General features: G+C 45.0%; 1 protein-coding gene across 1 annotated transcript in view; it reads right to left on the reverse strand.

The window, feature by feature from the left end:
• Positions 1-20,048, reverse strand: part of SYT9 (synaptotagmin 9) — a 198,041-nt gene that overhangs the window by 24,184 nt on the left and 153,809 nt on the right. The window lies entirely within an intron of this gene.

The following is a 20,048-nucleotide window of genomic DNA, read 5'->3' on the forward strand; positions in this document are numbered from 1 at the left end:
AAAAACCTCTTTGACCTCGGCCACAGCAACTTCTCACTCACCATGTCTCTGGAGGCAAGAGAAACAAGAGCAAAAAGGAACTATTGGGACCTCATCAAGATAAAAATCTTCTGCATAGTGAAGGAAACAATCAGCAAAACTAAAAGGCAACCAATGGAATGGGAGAAGATATTTGCAAATGACATATCAGATAAAGAGTTAGTATCCAAAACCTGTAAAGAACTTATCAAACTCAATACCCAAAAAATAAATAATCCAGGGAAGAAATGGGCAAAAGACATGAATAGACACTTTTCCAAAGAAGTCATCTAGATGGCTAAGAGACACATCAAAACATGCTCAACATCACTCATCATCAGAGAAATACAAATTAAAACCACAATGAAATACTATCTCACACCAGTCAGAATGGCTAACATTAACAACACAAGAAACAACAGATGTTAGTGAGGATGTGAAGAAAGAGGAACCCTCTTACCTTGTTGGTGGGAATGCAAACTGGTGCAGCCACTCTGGAAAACAGAATGGAGGAGGTTCCTCAAATAATTAAAAATAGAACTACCCTATGACCCAGCAATTGCACTACTAGGTATTTATCCAAGGGATACATGTATGCTGTCTCGAAGGGGCACATGCACCCCAATGTTTATAGCAGTGCTATCGACAATAACCAAAGTATGGAAAGAGCCCAAATGTACACAGATGGATGAATGGATAAAGAAGATGTGGTATATATACACGATGGAGTATTACTCGGCAATCAAAAAGAATGAAATCTTGCCATTTGAACAATGTGGATGGAACTAGACCGTATCATGCTAAGCAAAATGCTACATCAGTCAAAGAAAGACAAATATCATACGACTTCACTCATATGTGGAATTTAAGATATGAAACAGAAAAACATAAGGGAAGGGAAGCAAAAATAATATAAAAACAGAGAGGGGGACAAAACATAAGAGACTCTTAAATACAGAGAACAAATGAGGGTTGCTGGAGGGGGTGTGGGTAGGGGATGGGCTAAATGGGTAATAGGCATTAAGGAAGACACTTGTTGGGATGAGCACTGGGTGTTATATATAGGGGATGAATCACTGGAATCTACTCCTGAAATCATTATTGCACTATATGCTAACTAACTTGTCTGTAAATTAAAATAAATAAATAAATAAATAAATAAATAAATAAATAAGTAAAAGAATTGTCTCTCTAGCATCCACTGTATCCCAGTAGGTCACCAGCCCCCCTGTCCCCAAAAGCTGCTTTGTGTGGTATGGAAGAAACAGAAAGTGGCCTAAAACAGAAACCTGGGGCATGAATGTGTCTAACCGTAAGCCCACCAACTCATACAAGAGATAGAAAAGAACAGCTGGAGATGGAGGAGGACAGCAGACTTCTTCTGGGAGCCAGCGGGAGCCAGGAGAAGGCAGGGTCGAGGCAGAAGGGGCAGAGCAAGGCTGGAGTCGGGGGCTCCTGGTGGGTCACCACTGAGGGAGATGGAGGTCGAATGGCACAGCTGTGAAGTCCAAGCTGGTCAGTGAAGCCTGAGGCCTGGTGCCCCCTGCTCTCATCAGCCACTGGGCTTGAGGCAGCACATTACAGACAGTCCAGTTTTCCCTTCTGCTTCTCTCCTTTTCCTGAACATACTTGTATGTTAAATAACATCAGTGATCAAAACGTACCTAGTATCCGTTAAGGGCAGACATTGTGTTAAACAAACACGCTTCTCATTAAGTCTCATTACTTCTCATTAAGTCTCAAACTGTTCCATTTGAGAGGGTCTATTGCTGTGCTGAGATGAATAATCTGAGGCTCAGAGAGGTTCAGAAACGTGCCCAAGGACACACAGCTCAGAAGCAGTAGAGCCAAAACATGAGCCCAGTGGTATGACTCTAGAGCCTGTGTTTTTAATACCATGGTTCCTGCACTGAAAAGACCTCATCCCTGGCTTTCAGTTAGTGGACGGTGGCCTAGGGCTCCTACAAAACCCCAGCAGGGGAGGGCCCTCCTGAAAGCCTGTTGGCAAGATGAGCCACTCTCTCATCTGGCCCCAGCAGCTGACGTCTAGGTCCCTGTAGTAACCCTGCTCTGAAAGATCATGAACTTCATGGGAGATCAAAGGCAAAGCTGGGTACCGCCTGCCAATCCATTCCCGCCTGACCCCTCCCATGGCTGGCTTCCAGGGAAGCAGCCACCACAAGACCAGAACATCCCTGGCTCTGACTCCACAGGGGAGGCACACGCGGGCCTCCACTGGTTCTGGAAATTGGGCAATTTTTCACTTAAAACCATCTGAAAACAAACTTCATGCCTTCAAAATTATACATTCACAGAACATTTCTAGACTCTGGAATAGGATTAGGCGGTAATGATTTAATTGATGGTTAAGTGCGTAGATAAAATGAATGTGCTGAATCCTTTCTGTAATTATCTCTCCAAGGAGCTCCGGCAGCTGTAATTACTGTCTGAGGCCGAAATTACAAACCAGCTGTAATTTTAAGCAAAACGTGGTGAAGCCCCTGCCAGATCCAGTGAAAGTCAGTCGCTACCAACCAGCACAGGGACACACGAGGACCCGCCAAAGGGAGCATGGCCCTTGTAGAGGCTCGTCTCTCGAACCTGGGGAATGTGTTCTCGCTATTGCTCTGTACTCCTGGCCCTGACCGCCACTACAATGCAGTCTACACCCTGTTGGTGGCCAATACACAAAATTAGGTTATAAATCCAGGTCTGGATTAATCAGAATGGCTGTCTACACTGATCAAATGAGTCTAGTCATGACTAAGTTCTTTGCAGAAGCTATGCTCCTGCCAGATAATTATGCACAGCTCATGTATTCATTCAACAACCACCGACAGAATTATGGTGTGTCTCCTATGTGCCAGGTGCTGTGTGAAGGATTGGGTATATACATAGGCGAACAGAGCAGACAGGGCTCCTGCAATATTGGACCATGCTGCTCGAGTCATTCTTGACTTGGCCAGAAACCTGCTAAAGATCTCACGCATCTGGATCTGCCTGTGGAGATGAGGAGGATGGGTACAAGACCATGTGACCATGTCAGGAAGGGCTGGGTGTCCTGTAGCTGAGAAGGCACAGGAGCTGTGGGTCTCAGCACACTTGTTGGGGGCAATGGGCTTGGTTCTTAGGCCTCTGGTCTGCACCCTCTGGCATGCATTCAGTACTTCCCAAGATGCTCACCACGTGTATAAGCTATGCTCCTCTCTGGTTCATTCCTTCTACCTGAAAACAATGGACCCCGTACCCGATCTTTGCTGTGCAGGACTCTTACTAGATATGAACAAGGCAGAACATAGCAAAAGGAAATGCTTACTATAAGTGTTACCAAACAATCTGTCTGATTACTTACTTTGTCTGTGTCCTTAGACTATAAATTCCAAGGGCAATGGGGCTAGCATTTTCCCCACTGTATCTCTAGTGCCCGTCAGAATGCTTGGCACCTGTTCAGAAAAATTTGGTTTATCAACGAAAACAAACTATAAAATGCCCCGGAGGAAGAAGGCAGACGGGGCTGGCACATTCCACTACTGGAGTGAGGTCAAAGGTCCCCAGCTCCATCCCTGAAGAGAAGGGGTGTTAGGTGCAGGTTCTGGGCGGTGAAGTCTGTGGAATGATGAGCAAATCTAGGCATCCCCAGGGGTCCACTACAATTCATCCATTCTCTGTCTCTCTGCCTCTCTGTGTCTCTGTCTTTCTACTTTTCCTCACTAGACCGTGCTCCTGGAAAGAAAGTGGTATGTGTTTGTATTGCTGAATCCTCAGTGTCTAGACATTGCGTAGTACAGAGTGGCCCTAAATAAATGTTTATTGAGTAAGAGCATCAGTAAAGCCATCAGAGCACTGAAAGGTTACCTGCAGTGATGCTGATGGCCAGGGGAGGGCAGCAAAGGGCAGCTGAGCTGAGGCCAGAAGCCCAGGAGAGGGCTATCTGCTCTTTGGTGATCACTTGGCATTGAGGCAAAAGTTCTATTATTCATGTGATCATTTGGGGACATGGAGGCAGCAGGATTGAAGAAGACAGCTGACAGAAGTCCAATGAAACCCAGCGTTATAAAGGAGGGAGACCAGTTTGAGTGGGCAGCTAGAGAGGGTAGGGGCCAGTGCTGGAATAGAGGTATGGGGAAGGAGAGGCTGATGGCCAGGATCTCAAGGGAAGTAGTCTAGGCTCACAGTGTTGGCAGCACAAGGCCTGTGCAGAGTACCTTCTGGAGCTCCAGACTTACTCTTGGGGCTTTGACTCTGGTTCTTATAGTGACAAGTGTCCTGGAAGTTGGGCCTGATACCACTGACAATACTGATTTGGGCTCAGGACCAGTAGGAGGAGAAGGCTAACACCAGATCGGGCTGCGTGGGGGGAGGTCCCTGCTTGGTGTGGGAATAGGCAGAGTGCCAGATCATTAGAAGCGCTCCTCATCTTGGTCAATTCTCTCTGGTGCAGAGTGCTGACAGCATATGCAGAGTCGTGACAGGCAGCAGGTGGGGTGCAGGCCATGGCTTCCTGCCAAGACCACCTCTCACCTGGAGAGGTTCTCAGTGGGGGCTGCTGGTCCAGCAGATGTGGGCTCCAGACTTGATTCGCTATCCTGTGGTGCTCATGTTGGCTAGAAAATGTTTCCAGGAGGGCAGACAACACTGAGCCCAGAGCTGTTGTGGACAGACATCAGGGGAATGGAGGGAATCACAGCCGGAAGGTTAGACAGACATCACTAGGGGAAAAGGAGATGGTGTTTTTCGCCAGTATGAAGAAGGGATTCTGCTTGCGATTGGAAAACAGTGTCCTCCAAATCAAGGAAAGCCCTCTGTGCCTTGAAAGATGTCACATGGCCAGTTAACCCAAGTGGTAGGTAGGACACACATCCCTCCAGGATGCTTTAAGTGTCAGGAGCTTTGGGAGATCCTTAGCCCATGAGAATATGAAGAGGCACATAACCTCATTTTTTTTTTTTTTTGAGCAAAGCTTTGATGAAAGCAAAATTGCTGCATGATGCCTCAAAGTGTCTCAGTTGTAGAAAACAAGTAACCCTGAGTCAAGTTCATGGTTCCATGAAGGAGCCCAGCTTCCCAGTAGAGACAGAAGACCAGATTTCTAAGTTCAGATCTGGCATGGGCCCCTCTAGGAAAGTGGGGAGGTAAGCAAGTTTCCATATTTCTAGAGAGTGGAAGTGCAGTGAAGAGGCAAAATGATGGGGATGAGGTAAGGTGGTAAGAGAGAGACAGAGAACAGGTATTAAGACAAAGGCAAGAATGTGCCGTCCTTACTTCAGTAAAGAAAAACCTTACTGAAAAGGTTTTCTTTTCAGCCTTTGTACATACACGTCCATTTAAGACATCAGTGAGCATATCTTTCTCTGAGTCCTTCCCTTACTACCATTTGTGACTGCGTCAGAACAGCATTTTAGAGAGCTTCTCAAATACACTGAGTCTCTCTATCTAGGCTCCCAGCAACTGAAAATGTGTACCTATTTTTTTCTTCTGAGTTTTCGAAAATCTTAACTCAAAAGCTATGACAGAATCTGACCATATCCAAACATTATCTCTTTCACTACCATGATCTCTATGATGATGCAGTAATTTTCCCTGAGGGCCTAATTACTTCTACTTTCCCAAAGAGTTTTTATTTCTCAACACATTTTCTTTCTCCTTCTCTTTCTTACTTTGATATAGATTTTTTTCTGACCTGAACTCACTGTCTACATTTATCAGAAGATGTCTTGTGAAGCACACTGGTAATTACCTGCCCAGCACTAACTCCCCCCTAATTTCCTCCCTCCTAAATGAACCTTGAATTCGTCAGGTTTCCATTTCTCCCCCACACACCTTCTCTTCCCACACACAAGGGAAGAGGATCCATCTCTGGAGTTGGATCTGTTTGGCCTACATAATCCCACTCCTTTTGCCAGGGACTGATTCAAAACTTGGCATCTTCTGGCTAATGACATGTAAAGGGAAAGTTTGCTGGGGGCTTGAAGAATATTTTCCTTTTCCCAACAGAAAGCTAGAAGAAGCACTTTTTCTTCTGGTTATTTACATGTCTAGACTTGATGCCTGGAGTGGCAACCATCTTGCCACCAACCTGAAGATGAACTGAAAAGGGAAGATGGCCCAGTAGCCCAGAAAGATCCAGAGTTCCTGATCCTGTCACTAACCACAGCTCCTTAGCCAAATGACACATTTCTCATTGTTTAGCCCAGTTTGTGGCAGGATTTTGTTCTTTACATCCAAAGTATTCTGATACATCTTGCCAGCAAAGCAACTCAAGAGGTTTTTAATCAAAGAAGACTTCCAGGACATGTCTCTTTGGTGGACTTCCTCCCTCATGCTGAGATTTTGCCTTTGTACTAGTGCTATGATTTGCTTTAGGAGAGCATTGCCCCTCTGCCTGCGATACTCCGTTCAAGGGGTCACTCTGCTAAGCTCCACGTGTACCCTGCTCCTTGAGTTTTCTGCCTCAGACTTTCCAGGCAGGTTAATTGCCACTAACCTGACCGTTTTAAGTGATCTGCTGGCATGCCTGGGGTCCACAGGCCTTGCACTGGATCATTGTGCTTGTTCTCTGTGTGGGATACATTAGAACGCTGGAGGTCACTTCTGGCTGGTCTTCTGATCTTACCTCCCATGGATCACTGACAACCACTGATGCCAAAAGTCTTTTTCCCACATCCTACTTAATATCATCCACAGGGACTAGTCTGGTGTGTTATCTGTTTTGTTGTGTTGTTTCCCTTTTCTTCTTGGCATTCCCTTTTTAAATCATCTTGATGGGATTAGCTAATCAATAGCTAGTTCCCCCATGTCTTTGTAAGATCTGCATTCTTGGTTAAAAAGCATTTCTTCTGGTATGTTAAGCCATGGCTCAGAACCTCATCTAAACATCAGCCTGATTTTTTGCGGCCAACTGTTGATCATCTTTGAGGTATTCCTTCTAGAGTTCCAAAGGACATGAGGAAGAATAAGGAAAACACCATTTACGTTCTCAATTCCTTAATTTTCCCACCCCAAAATCATGATCTCTGAAGATGTATCCATGTTTCCTTCTAGTGGTTTGTCTATGGTTCGTGAGAAACAGTAAGTCTGACCAATCTCAGCTGACTCTTTATTATACTTTATTGACTATCAGGAAGCCATCTTGCTATCAGATCATTTGGGTCTATCTGTAGCTGCCTCACTACGAGGAATCACCAACCAGGCTCTTTTTAAGCTCCTTCCATGCAGCTTTCTTTACATTCAAGTTTTTGTTCTTCATCTGTGTTTCTCTTCCAGAAACTATAGCTTCCTCTCAATAGTTTAAATCTCCTTTCTCTTGTGTGTTATTCATTCTTGCTTCTTCCCTATTCAGGGAGATTTCCACCATTTTCAGGTTTCATCTTGATGAGGGAACATAAGGCAAGCTGAGGTCAAAGCGCAAGCTAGTACACTCCCCCCCCCCCCACCCCCGCCCACCCCCCTGACCCCAGGTGGGATGTGTGCGATATTCCTCAGGCACTCCTGGCTGCCCAAAGACAAAGGAAAGGTCAGGAAACAAATGGTTAAATTGATAGTCTCCATCAGTTTACAAATATCTTGGTACAATTACAAGAAAAGGGCAATCTTATCAATAGCTAATCTCCAGGAACTCCCTACTGCCTTAAAGATAATGCTTTGCTAGAGGGAAAACAACCTTAGCTTGACAACAGCTAGGCTTCCAGTAATCTGTAAGTCTTTAGCATATGGAAATACCTTTAAGAAACTTCCTCTTGGGGCGCCTGGGTGGCTCAGTCGGTTAAGCGGCCGACTTCAGCTCAGGTCAGGATCTCGCGGTCCGTGAGTTCGAGCCCCGCGTCAGGCTCTGGGCTGATGGCTCAGAGCCTGGAGCCTGCTTCCGATTCTGTGTCTCCCTCTCTCTCTGCCCCTCCCCCGTTCATGCTCTGTCTCTCTCTGTCTCAAAAATAAATAAAACGTTAAAAAAAAAAAATTTAAAAAAAAGAAACTTCCTCTTGACTTTATCTCCCCCAACTCCACAGTATATAAGTAGTCACTCGTCATAACCCTAATGCAGCTCTTTCTGACAATGGGTCCTGTCCCCGTGCCTTAATAAAATCACCTTTTTTGTACCAAAGAGGTCTTTAAGAATTCTTTCTTGGCCATTGACTCTGAACCCCCACCACTACTCCAAAACCTCATCATTATGCACAGCTAGACCATGGCAAACTATGTGAAAACACTGAGTGGCCCAAATCCAACATCCACCAAATGTACTTCTGGGTGGCCCAAGTCCATACATGTTCTGCTGCTAAGCATTTGGGTTGTGAGTAATAAAGACTCACTCAGAGTAGTTCCATATAAAGGTTAGCTAGGGGTGGTGGTGATGATTTCTTATGAAACCACTCATGGAGCAATAATGGAAATGGACTTTCACAGAAATTCAAGAGCAGGCACCCTGGTAGGAGTAGGTCCTAAGACCAACTGAGCAGGAGTTTTGTTCTGGGTCCAAGGTAACCCCTGGAACCTCAGTATCACAACTTCTAGATCTTGGCTCTGGTCCATTATTAACCTAATTCAGCTGTGCTCTCTTCTTTCTTTATTGATTGGCTTCTTAATCTTCTACTGAGCATATAGTTCTACTCACTACCATTTCAGCATACTTCTAATGTGTTTTTTCCATGGCCTACCAAGACTTCTAAAGTCTCTCTTCATCTCATAGTTCTGCTGATGCCTCATTTTCTTGATATATCCAGGGTCAGTGGCAGTATCTAATGGACCCAACCCACCTTGGGGTATCATGTGACCACATCATATGTTGCTGGGCAGCTCATAGACAGGCTGCTGGGAGCATGTGCCCCTCTTGATCCAATCATCTCTGGCCATGAATACATTTTATAAACGATGGTGTTTAGAACTGTCTCTTCAACAGATGGTAGGGGGTGGAGCTGTGTGTGCATGCAGGGGAGGCTCAGACGGGGCAGGCACTGAGTGCCTGCAATTCCCTTGCAAGGCTCTGCCTCCCATCTGCTCCGTGTCTCACCCTTGCTTAATTTTCCTGACCTCCAACTTTGAAGTCTGCTCAGCCTCTCCAGTCTCAGCTTACTGTTCCACTTCTCACCTTAGCCTGTCTTCTGATTTAGTGTTGCTGGACTGAAGCTCCTATGGCTTGGCCAGGGGGTCCACTCCCGTCAACCATTTCCAAGTAGCCTTGGTAGGTACAACCCAGCATTCCTGAGCCTTGGCCACCCAATGTGAAATCAGACATGCTCCTCTTCTCTCTCAGCCAACACTCAGTTCCAACACTGGCTCCTCTTAGCTTCCTTCTTATTTTCTGGAACAGAGAAAGCTGCCCAGAAGGTTAAATTCACATTCTAAGTGAAGATTTCACACCATTCTCTTCTATGGTGTGTGCATGCCTCAGTGTCTCAGTGTCTCTAGTGCCTCTTGCTTGTAGGATATCTTCCATTCTCTCTTGGAACTTTGTCTTCTCTATTAAGCTGGGTTTTTAGGAACATTTTTCCAGACTATTTCATCTCTTCCAATGTCTTAGAGTTTGTCTAATTAAAGCCAAAAGGGCACAGTGAGTATTTGTACTCTGAGTTGTGAGGGACAGCCTCTTACATCAACATTGAGCCCTTTAGGACTCCAGAATAAATGCTCAAAGACTGTCCACAGCAGGACCTGCTGGAAGTGAATGTAGGTGGGGGCTGTGAATTAGAGCAGGGAGGAGAAGACTTAGCAGGAAGAAGCTTCTGCATCAAGGTTGATGCTGAAATCAGAGATGAGGTCTAGGCAGAGGTGTGGCACGTCCTTCAAGTGTCAGGGGTGGGACGTGGGATGTGCATGGGAGGACAGGGAGTAGGTCTCTGATCTGAGGGGCACAGTTTCAAAGTGCAGAGCAGAGCATCAGGAAGAGGCTGGGCTGTTCCAGATAATCTGATCAAAGTTGATGGAAGAATAAGAGTAACACCTAGATGCTGGCAAAAGGCTCAGCAGGACCCAGGTGGAGAAAGATGTCCTTTCAAGGCAGAGTCAGGTTGGAAGAGGGCAGGGCTGCTTTTAGGACACAGGAGTGTGCAGGAAGTATGCAGAGGACACCTGGGGACCCAGAGACATGGTAAGAGAGGAGGCAGGGGATCACCTGGGCCTCAGTTCTGCTCATTAGGGAAGGTAGAAAGGGGGCATTGCATAGATGCTGGGTGCTCTGTGCAAGGCTACTTGCAACCCTGCCTGTGGAGTGACATCTGTTTCTCCAGAATGGAGCCATGCTGTGCCCAAACCAGGTGGGAGGAGCATCTGTGTACTCTGGGAGAAAAGCTGGGTACAGGCCCAGGGCCCTGTGTCTCCAGGCTAACGCCCACACACCCATCATCCCTTTTCTCTCCTGCATCTTTGACCTTTCCTTTCCACTGGCCTTTTCCTCAGCCTATAAAAATGCTCAGATCTCTTGTTGCTGAAAAAGAAAATCTCACTCTCAAAAACTTTCTTTGTTCTCTAGTGATTGGCCTGTCTCTTGCCTTTCCATTTTGGCCAAGAAACTTGAAGGAGTTGTCTGTGTTTATTAACTCCTGTCTGTCACCAATCTGGATGCTACCAGATACCACTTCTCTGCTGAAATGCTCTCCTGGAGGGGAGGAGCCATACAGACATAAAAACTCAGGGCAGTCAGCCCAACCAACCCATGGATACAGAAAGACAAGAGCACTCTCTCTGAAGACATTTGAGAAATTTGAAGGAAAGCAGAGAGATGGGCACAGTAATGAGAAATGATTTTAAAATGCCATTAAGTTTAATTGGACATTGACTTGAACAGATTTTTCTAACCTTTCTTTTGTCCTGGCCTGCTCTGTGACATCACCCTGACACTGACTGCCTTAGTGTTATGCTGTCCCCTTGGGCCCCTCTCCAGTCGTTGCTCCCTCGTCCATGCCTTGTTTGGAGGGCACCCACGTGTCTGAGTGCCCTGATGACTGCTGTTTCAGAGTTACTTGTTCAGTCCTCACTCTAGGCCTCAGCAGGAGAGGGTGGCAATTCCAAGAATCAGCCTGTGTGAATGGACGGCCCTTCTCTTCTCCGTAGGGTCACAGCTGAGTCTGCATTTTCTAAGGCTGATACACAGGCCACTTGGAAAAACCCGCAACCTCCCCTAATTCAGGGAGAGCTTTCGTTGGTCAAGCTCAGGACTTTCTGACATGCTCTTTCCAAGGGATCGGGACTTAAAATCAGGCTAATTAGCCATTTGTCAGCAGACTACGGGCATAGGCATTTTTACTGCAAAACTGGGTGAAAGAATCTGCCTCCTTCCCATGGCCTTGGGCCCAGATTAGAATCTGATTGGCTCTCAGTTAAGAAAAGGGTAGGAGGTAGGAGTGCCATGTGAGCATGCACATGTGTGTCTGTGCATCTATGTGTGTGTGGTGGGGGGCAGTGGATGGTTAAAATTAAAGTAACTTAGCTGTGAACATTATATCTTTCAGAGGAGCATCTTGTAGAAGGTAACAAGCAAATGGCACACTGTGTCACATGTCACTGCTCTTGGCACATGCTGAAACTCCTTCATCCCTCCCCTGTCTCCTTGTCAGGCTCTGTCCTTTCATCCTCTCCCCAAACACCCTATCCTTTGTCTACTGTTCCGTGGCTCAGAAGACGTCAGGACCATCCATCTGGTCAGCAGAGCGGCCTGGGTATCATCCTGAACTCCTCTCTCTTTGGCTTCCCATAAACCTTGGCAAGACTTTCTTCCCACCTCCTCCTCTACTTGTGCCCTCTTCAGGCCTGAGCATGAGCATAGCTCACCTTGACCCTACAGCTGTGTCTGCCTCCAACCTCTTCCCTCTTGCCTATGCTCCTCCAGATGGTCAGTGTGATCTTTTTAAAACATGGATTTGGGCAAGCTGTGCTCTTCTTCAAATCATTCCAAAGCCCCCTACTGCCCCAGCAGAAAGTCCACATTCCTTATCACAGCTGAACAAGCCTTTGCCTCCCTTTTGGACCTCATTTCCATCCCTGTGTACCCTGTGTTTCAGTCATCCTGAATTCCCTTGCTCCAGGCACCAGCCTTCCTTCCATTCACATCTCCATGCCTTTGGATGTGTTCATCTCTCTCCTTCACGTTCCTTGTCCTCTTTGCTCAGCAGAAAGATCCCTACTCATTTTGCAGAGCCTGCCCAAGTGGGCCCAGCATGTCTCTCTGGTACCAGCCTTCTCCAGTGGGTGGCTGAGACTCTCATCTACACTCCCTTACAAATTTTGAAAACAGTGATTATACAATCTCCAGTCAGACCTCCCCAGTAGACTCCTTGAAAATGGGCACTGTGTCCCCACACCAGGCAGGAGTGAAGGAGTCTACGCAGAGACGGTTACCCCAGGGAACTCTTTTGAAGCAGTGATATACACATCCAACAGGAATCGCCTCTTCCTTCCTTCTGTGGCTTTACACAATGTTTTTCTTCAATTATAAACACACAGTTGGTGTCTCTGTGCTGTTTAAGCAGTGTAAGGCTAAGTACAGATCCAAACCAGAAGGTTAAATACTCGTGATTAAAAATAACCTATATGTGCTCATGCACATGAGACAACACAGACTCAGGCATGCAGTGTCCTATGCAGAGAAGTAAAGCCAGTGTTTCCTGATTAATATATGTGATGAAAAGCCTAGAATTCCAGTCTTTTGGAGAAAAAGCATTCTGGATGGACCTACAGAATGTAGTTATGTGGTTATGATTCCACATTTCCCTCTTAAAACTGCATCAAAATTACAGTGGTCTTTCGAAAGGTGCATATCCTGTTACTCCTGTGTTTTTCATAGTGTGAACTGTGACCCATCACTGACTGGGTTTGTGAAACCTTTAACGGTTGTGACCAGTATTCTTGTTTTAATGACAAAATTGTTTTAAAAAATGCATCAGATGTATGTGTATTATTTCATGAAACTTTTGTTTCAGTTTTATATCTGGTATGTCATGCTGTAAAATGTATTTCTTACTCTAAATCTAAGCTAAGATCACTTGAGGCCACTGCTTTATTATTTAACAATTGGGAGCTTATTGAAATATGGTGCCACCTCCTTGTGATCTCAACATCTAAGTCTCTGGGTAACACTGGAAATTCCAAAGGCCAGAGAGACGACATGTTGGGACATCCTTGGAAAAGTTACCTTCTTTTGAGCGCTGCAAGAAAGAGCATCAGCAACAACCAGTGGCTGCAAGGCTGGGCGGGGTTGTATTTTCCTACTTGTTCCAGACTTGTGGAGCATCTTCCACTGCCAGAGACTATTCTGGGCATGTTCATATATGCTGAATCATTTAATCAACATGGCAGGTATATAAACTAGGTACTGACAGTCCATTTTTGTCTAGGAGGAAACTGGTGTCAGAGAGACCAGGGAATTTGCTTGGGAGCAGCAGTCCCGAGTGGTGGAGCGGGCGTCAGGCACCGGTAACGCAGCACAACCGGGCTAGCCCATTGGAAAGTGGGACTGGTCATGCCATCCTCTTTGATTCAGTGATTTTGCTCTCCACCTTTTCTGTCTCCTTCGACCACAGTAGATCTTGCATTTATCTGTTCTGCTCTTTCAGTTTCCAAATTAGATTGGACTTGAGGAAACCGTTCACCAAAACAAAACAAAATAAGACAAAACGAAACTACCTCCCCAAACTGGACACCACTATGTTAAACAATTAGTTTAAGCATTTTGAGGTATGCTTAAATTTGCAAAGAACTAACTTAAATTTGTACATTTACATATGCATATAAACAGCAGATTACAAATAATTTAGAATCACGTAGGACCTCCACGAACCCTTGAGTCCGGGGGCCAGACCCAACAAGTTCTCATATTACACTCCAAATGCAAATCTATGTCAATCCTACTGAAGACTTCCTGGAGCTATTAAAGGCTACCTTGTTTCTGGCCAGCAAGACTGAGTCCAGATCTCACTGAAATGCCTTTCATCTTCCACCATCCTCCCCTCTTCCACCAGGTTCCTTTCCTCGCGGTGGGCTACTGCCCCACAAATCTCTCCCCTAAACCTCCTCTTCCTTCAGCTTCTTCAACCACAGGCAGGGCCCCTTATGCAACCTCCTGCCCCATCCCACTCAATAGGTACACAGCAGGCAGGTCCCACTCAGCAACACAGAGCTTTAAACACAGAGGTCACCTAATGTTCTCTGAGTATGGTGGGCTGGGCATGGTGGAGGGGGCCCAGCCTTTAACTTTCTCCTCCCTGGATGGGGACCCTCCTCCCTGGATGGGAATGGGCGAAGCCCTGAGTCTGATCCAGATCTGCTTATTCTTTCATAGCCCTGGTTCCCCAGCATTCCCTGGCTCATGGAGTCCCCTTGTGGTCTTTGCAGCTGATTCACTACGTAGAGTTAGAGGAGTCTCGGTCTGTAGTTGCTCAAGGACTCTCATAAAGCTCAGTGCCATCCAAGCTGACTAGAACACAGGGCTCAGCACTGCATTTCCAGTGCTACTCCTATTATTAATGCTGTCCCTAGTTCCTGCTACCGAGCAAGTCCTTATGCAACAGGGCAGTGTCCTGGGGCTCCCATGAACTCAAACACAATCTCCAGACAGTGAAGGAAGCTGCATATGTTCTGGGGGCTTTAGAGAACTATGGCTTAAAGCAGTAAGAGGAACATCTTCTGGGTTGAGTGGTCCTTGAAGACTCCCATGTGATTCAAAAGTCCTTTTCTTGCCTATTATTCCCTTTTTTGCTTTCAAGCATCTCCTCTGGCAGCAGCAGCTGGAGCTAAAAGCTATTTCCCTGTAACAAAGCACAGCTTTCCCAAGGTCCTTGCTATTAACACTTTGGTGCCCGCTGACATGTGAGAGCAGCAGCAGGATGGGAGGTGGAGGGGCAGGCGTGCTGTGCGGGATGGCTTAGATTCTGCTGGACTCAGTGAGTGAGGGCAGCATCCCAGGTTTCCCCTTGTTATCCTGAGAGTGGAGTTTCCTCAGGTTTCCTGAGAGTGGAGAGTAACTATTTCTTTTGCTACAAGGATCTCCAGATCCTTATTCCTGATCTAAGGTTAGGTTCTAGGTATGCCCACATTCACACAATACTTTGGTTCCATACTTGAGAAGCAACGGAACTATCACATTATTTTTAAGCAGCAGCACACAAGCCATTAGCGCCAATCCCAGGAGTGGACATCTCACAACTTTAAGGAACATAACATTTAAAATGCAAGCGAAAGATCAGATTTCGTCATTCCCAATTACTCATGCTGTTGATATCACCCTGTAGGCTCCATCCAGGTGGGGAGGCAAAACTGTAGCTCTGTGGCTGCCCTGCCCTGCTTCAAGGTCCTATGATGCAATCTTCTACAGCACGGGGACCTCAGTTGTCAACCCATTCTAGAACCTTGTGTGCCAAGATGAGTCAAACTCCACATCCTTTGCCTCCACTATCAGGTGAACCTCGCCTGCCAAGCTGAGATCCTACTTGGATCCTAGCTCAATCCTAAAGGTTTGCCATGAAGACCTCTGCCATTATTCTCTCTAAACAGAAGCCCGCCCTGATCCCTGCACTCTTGGCTTCTTTGTTAGAGGTTGAATCTGCAGCTACAGTCACTGCCACTGGAGGGCTCCACTCACTACCCCTAGATGGAAGCTTCCAGAACTAAGAAGGGAGTACCTGATGCTCTACCTTGATATCTTAGCTATGGACTCTGTGGGCTCCCTGCCCATCTTCTCCTTGTGAGTAGGTGTTGCCTGTTCCAATTCAGCTCTGTTCCTCAGTGTGACTGTGATTCCAGGCAACAAAGAGAGAATGTAGATAAGCCACAACTAAAACAGCACTCTGAATCCACATCTCCATGCCTCCTTCAGAGACTTCATTAAGCATTAATGACACGAAGGAAAATTCAGAATGTTTACACTGCTTAACTTGAATCAATTTGATCTCTTTGGATGGCATTTTCTTGATTGGTTTTATGATCTTTTCTAGTAAACCTTCTAAATCTGGACATTTACTGTCGGTATGTATAGTATTTAAGCACTCTCCACTCAGATCCTCAGCTACGTGGGGAGAAAAAAAAAGTACATCTTTGTTTTCCTAACCCTCATTCATAGCTGCTTCTCTTTTGATAATCTGAGCACAACTCACGGTGGTACTCCCTAAACCTACAAGTTAAAATTGCACTTTGTAATTGCTTTGTGATTTTTCCCCGTTTCCTTATAACATTTTTAAGCATTTCAATCATCAATGTCATCACATTTCATGTTCTGAATTTGATTTAAAATGGGAGAAAATATGTAACTCTACCACTATTGATTATAGGCTTTAGCCTGTGAGCTTTAGCTCATAAATAAAAATAAAATTATAAGAATAGGACTAAAAGATAATTTAGAGCTGCTAAAATATCGCTATTAAAAGAATATAGATTTTTATTTTCATTCTAAACAGAACTGTAGTACACGGTAGGGGACATCAACAGGAAATGACAGGCATGTGACTGATCTTCATTGCTGAGGAACTGTGTCTTTATCAACCCAAGGGAGCCACCATAAGCTAGAGAGCTGCCCACAGGTCCTGCAGGTTCATGCAGGGTTTGAATTTCCCTTTGCAAAATAAGATACAAATACAACAGGAAAGCAGATTTCCCCCTCACTTTATACAGCATTTGCATGTCATTAAGAGCAGAAAGTCTCTCTTCTGGCCATGACTGTTTCAACATGTGAGCTAAGCAATCAAACATTGACAATGTTTTCTTAGGAAAATTTCACTGAACGTCTATCATGTGCCATGTACTTTGTTAGATACTGGACATACCATAGTGGGCAAAACAGAAGAGTGGATCTCGTGGCAACTTTGGGAATGGTTCTCTTCACTCCAAAGGAACACCAAATGGGTCAGGAGTGGATGCTTACCAGTGTCCTAGAAAATATATTTGTTTTAAACAACAGAAATCCTACCTCATATTGCTTACATAGCAAAGGGAATTTATATGCTGACATATCCACAGAGGTAACACTATGTTCAGGAGTGGCTTGATCCAGCCGCTTGATCAAGGGTCCAGATTCTTTTTCTTTCTCTATTCTGCCATCCATGGGGTTGGCCTCACCCCATGCCCGGATCTTCTACAGATTTAAAAGGGCCACAGCTGCTCCTGGGGTATACGCTTCTTTGTTTACATCCAACAGGAAAGAGACAGCATCTTTGTCCAAACATTCACACCAAATGTTGTATAATCTTCTCCAACTGAATCAGCTTATGCAGTGCTAATCCCCCCATGGATGGTTTGAGTGGTTTAGCCTCGGACCAGGTCATAGTTTCATCACCGAAGCCAAGGAGGGAGCTACGCTCCCTAGAATCCCCAATCAGAGCCATCAAAAAGAAGGTCTGATGCTGGGGAGGCAACTAATTAACACTCACACTGTCTGTGGGCACCTGCAGAACTGGGCAAAATCCTTGTCAGCTCTCTTGCTTCTTGTTCTTGGGATGTGAGAACTAAAGCCATCTACCCCAACACAGCTGTCTACAGAACACACTCTACGTCAACTTGACTGTAACTATTCTACTGTCTTCATTAACACAACTTTACTATTCCTGGAGAGTCTTGCCACGAGAGATAAAAGTTGTAAATAACATCATTGCTTATTACAGGGAATTCTCAAGACCATCGAATTCTTCTTTAGTATCAAAAGACAAGTTTATGCCCCCAAACTCTTTGAATTTTGGTCTCACAATCCTCACCTTGCTGGTCTCACAATCCTCACCTAAATTATCACCTCATGATCTTTACAGAATCCTAACCAAGCTCCCCCGTTCCGTAGCAGGCAAGCAATAAACTCAGCTTTGCCCTATTAACAGGTTGTTCTGGTGATATTTGGGAGGCCGCAGTCAATAGGCACATCTCCCAAAAGACTCATTTCCAGGAGCAGTGGCCTTCCAGACATCCCCCTCCTCTGCCAAGATGCACCACTCTTGCTCCAGGCCCATCAACCCCCCAAGTTCCCTCTTACCCCTAGATACCACCTAGGGGTGTGGCTCCTTCCGAGGCTGGCCGGAACTCTTCTGGTGCATTTCATCTATGGGGGAAGAATTGGCCCATTGGCCCACTGTATAAACTGTCACCTCTGAATGCCACTCCTGGAGATGGAGATTGCTGAAGCCTCAAGCCCGTTGTTAACCACTTTTTATTTAATTGCTATTCAAGTGTGCAGCAGGTGTGCTCCAGGGCAGAGACTGCTGGGGCGAGGTCATTTGTGAGAGAGAGGAGAGTCAAGATGCAATTGACTTTTTGTTCAGGCAGAAATGTTATTTTCTAACACACTGTTATTATCTCTTATAACTCTAGCGTTGCCCCAAATGTTTCCATGTTTTATATGATCACCAGCTTTACAGATACTCAGAAGAACCACTGGTTTTGCATCCCAGCTAAAGATGAAAAAATGCTTAGGGTCTTTTTTTTTTGATAACTAATTCAATACAAGAAAGAAGACTGCTTGAGAAATACTGAGTGCTCTTGGCTTTGTTTGCTGACCATTTCTTCCACCAGCTGGAAATACAATGCCTCATTAACACTAACCGTGCCTACTTGTCCAAACGGCACTCTGGTCACTTGTAACAATTGGCACAGATTCCAAAAGGTTTGTTAACGTTCTTCAGATCCCAAACATAGAGCATATCTTTATGTTCTTTGCAATTGGTTTTGCTTCAGTGGTACTGCAGGTGTTTATGGATACTGGCATGCTAAATCTCACCAATAAAAATAGTTAATTTTTTCCAAAAAAAATTTCAACTAAGAGTCCTTTATTTTATCCAAAAAATCATTTTCTTCTATTTTTTTTTATTTTTTATTGTCGCACGTAGGTGGAGTGAATCATTACATTGTGTAAAACTGCTGCTAAAGTGTTTCCCTGTTGAGAAAACTAACTTATGGATTAATGTCCTTGCCCCTCCTGATCGGTTCTCATTCAGGGTGCAGCTGTCTACCCTTCACCACAGACATCTCGGTGCTGTTTCTGCTTCCTCTGTCTCTTACAAAAGAAGACACTAAAATACTCTAGAACCCGGCCACCTATGTCAGCTCAGGGGGGTCCTTCAAGATTTAACAAGGTGTCTCTTTACTGTTCTGAATATTTTTCACTTTCACTCAAAATGCAAAGCTATCATCACCAGATGCAGTTTGTGATGAAAGAAAAAAAGGAAGAAAGAAAGAAAGAAAGAAAGAAAGAAAGAAAGAAAGAAAGAAAAGCAACAGGCTCAAATGGAGTCACTTGTGCAAACATCCCGCATCATCAAACAAGGACTTAATACCTAGCCTACCTGCAGTTCAGCCTCTCCCAGGAATGTGACCCGTAACCAATCAATCTGGACTTATCTGGTCAGTAGCACTAGTGAGGTATTCTGCCTGACCCCTATTTTCCCCCAGAGGAAGGTTATCTTATCTGAAACAATCCACTCTTTGCTAGAGCAACTTCCTGCTTCATTCACCTCCTTCTGCCTACAGAAGGCTTTCATTTTGTACAGCTCTTCAGAGCTCCTTTCTATCTGCCAGACGGGAGGCTGCTCAATTCATGAATTACTGTATAAAGCATGTAAGATCTTTCAATTTACTCAGTTGAATTTCGATTTTTTAAACAATGGGAACAAAGTGAGGAAATGGCCTCTTCTCATATCCTCCTTCTAAATGGAAAACAGTCAATCAAAATGTACAGCTAAATAAATTAGGGCCATCTCCATTTGAACAGCCCCCTGCAAGTTCTGTGTCAGGACCTTTTACATCTTTCCTTGAACTGACTTGTACTTTGAACTCCATCGAAAACTGTGGAACTTTAGAACTAAAGGAAACCAAATGCCATCACAATATGCCTCATTCATTCATTCTTTCATTCGTTCATCAATACTAATTCAATACCTATGTAAGAGGGATAGTATTTCCATTCTCTGCAAATCATGTTGTTCCATGCAATGAATTAATGCCATAGACTGCTATAAGCCAAGGGCAAATAACACAAGGTCAATTATCAGCCAGTCCCTCATGAAATAAGAGTCTGGAAAGCCAGGCCTTGTTCAGGGAAAAGAGATACATCTAAATTCCAAATGTTCCCTTTG

Source organism: Panthera onca, chromosome D1, assembly GCF_046562875.1.
Source record: "Panthera onca isolate mPanOnc1 chromosome D1, mPanOnc1 haplotype 2, whole genome shotgun sequence".
Classification (NCBI taxonomy): Eukaryota; Metazoa; Chordata; class Mammalia; order Carnivora; family Felidae; genus Panthera; species Panthera onca.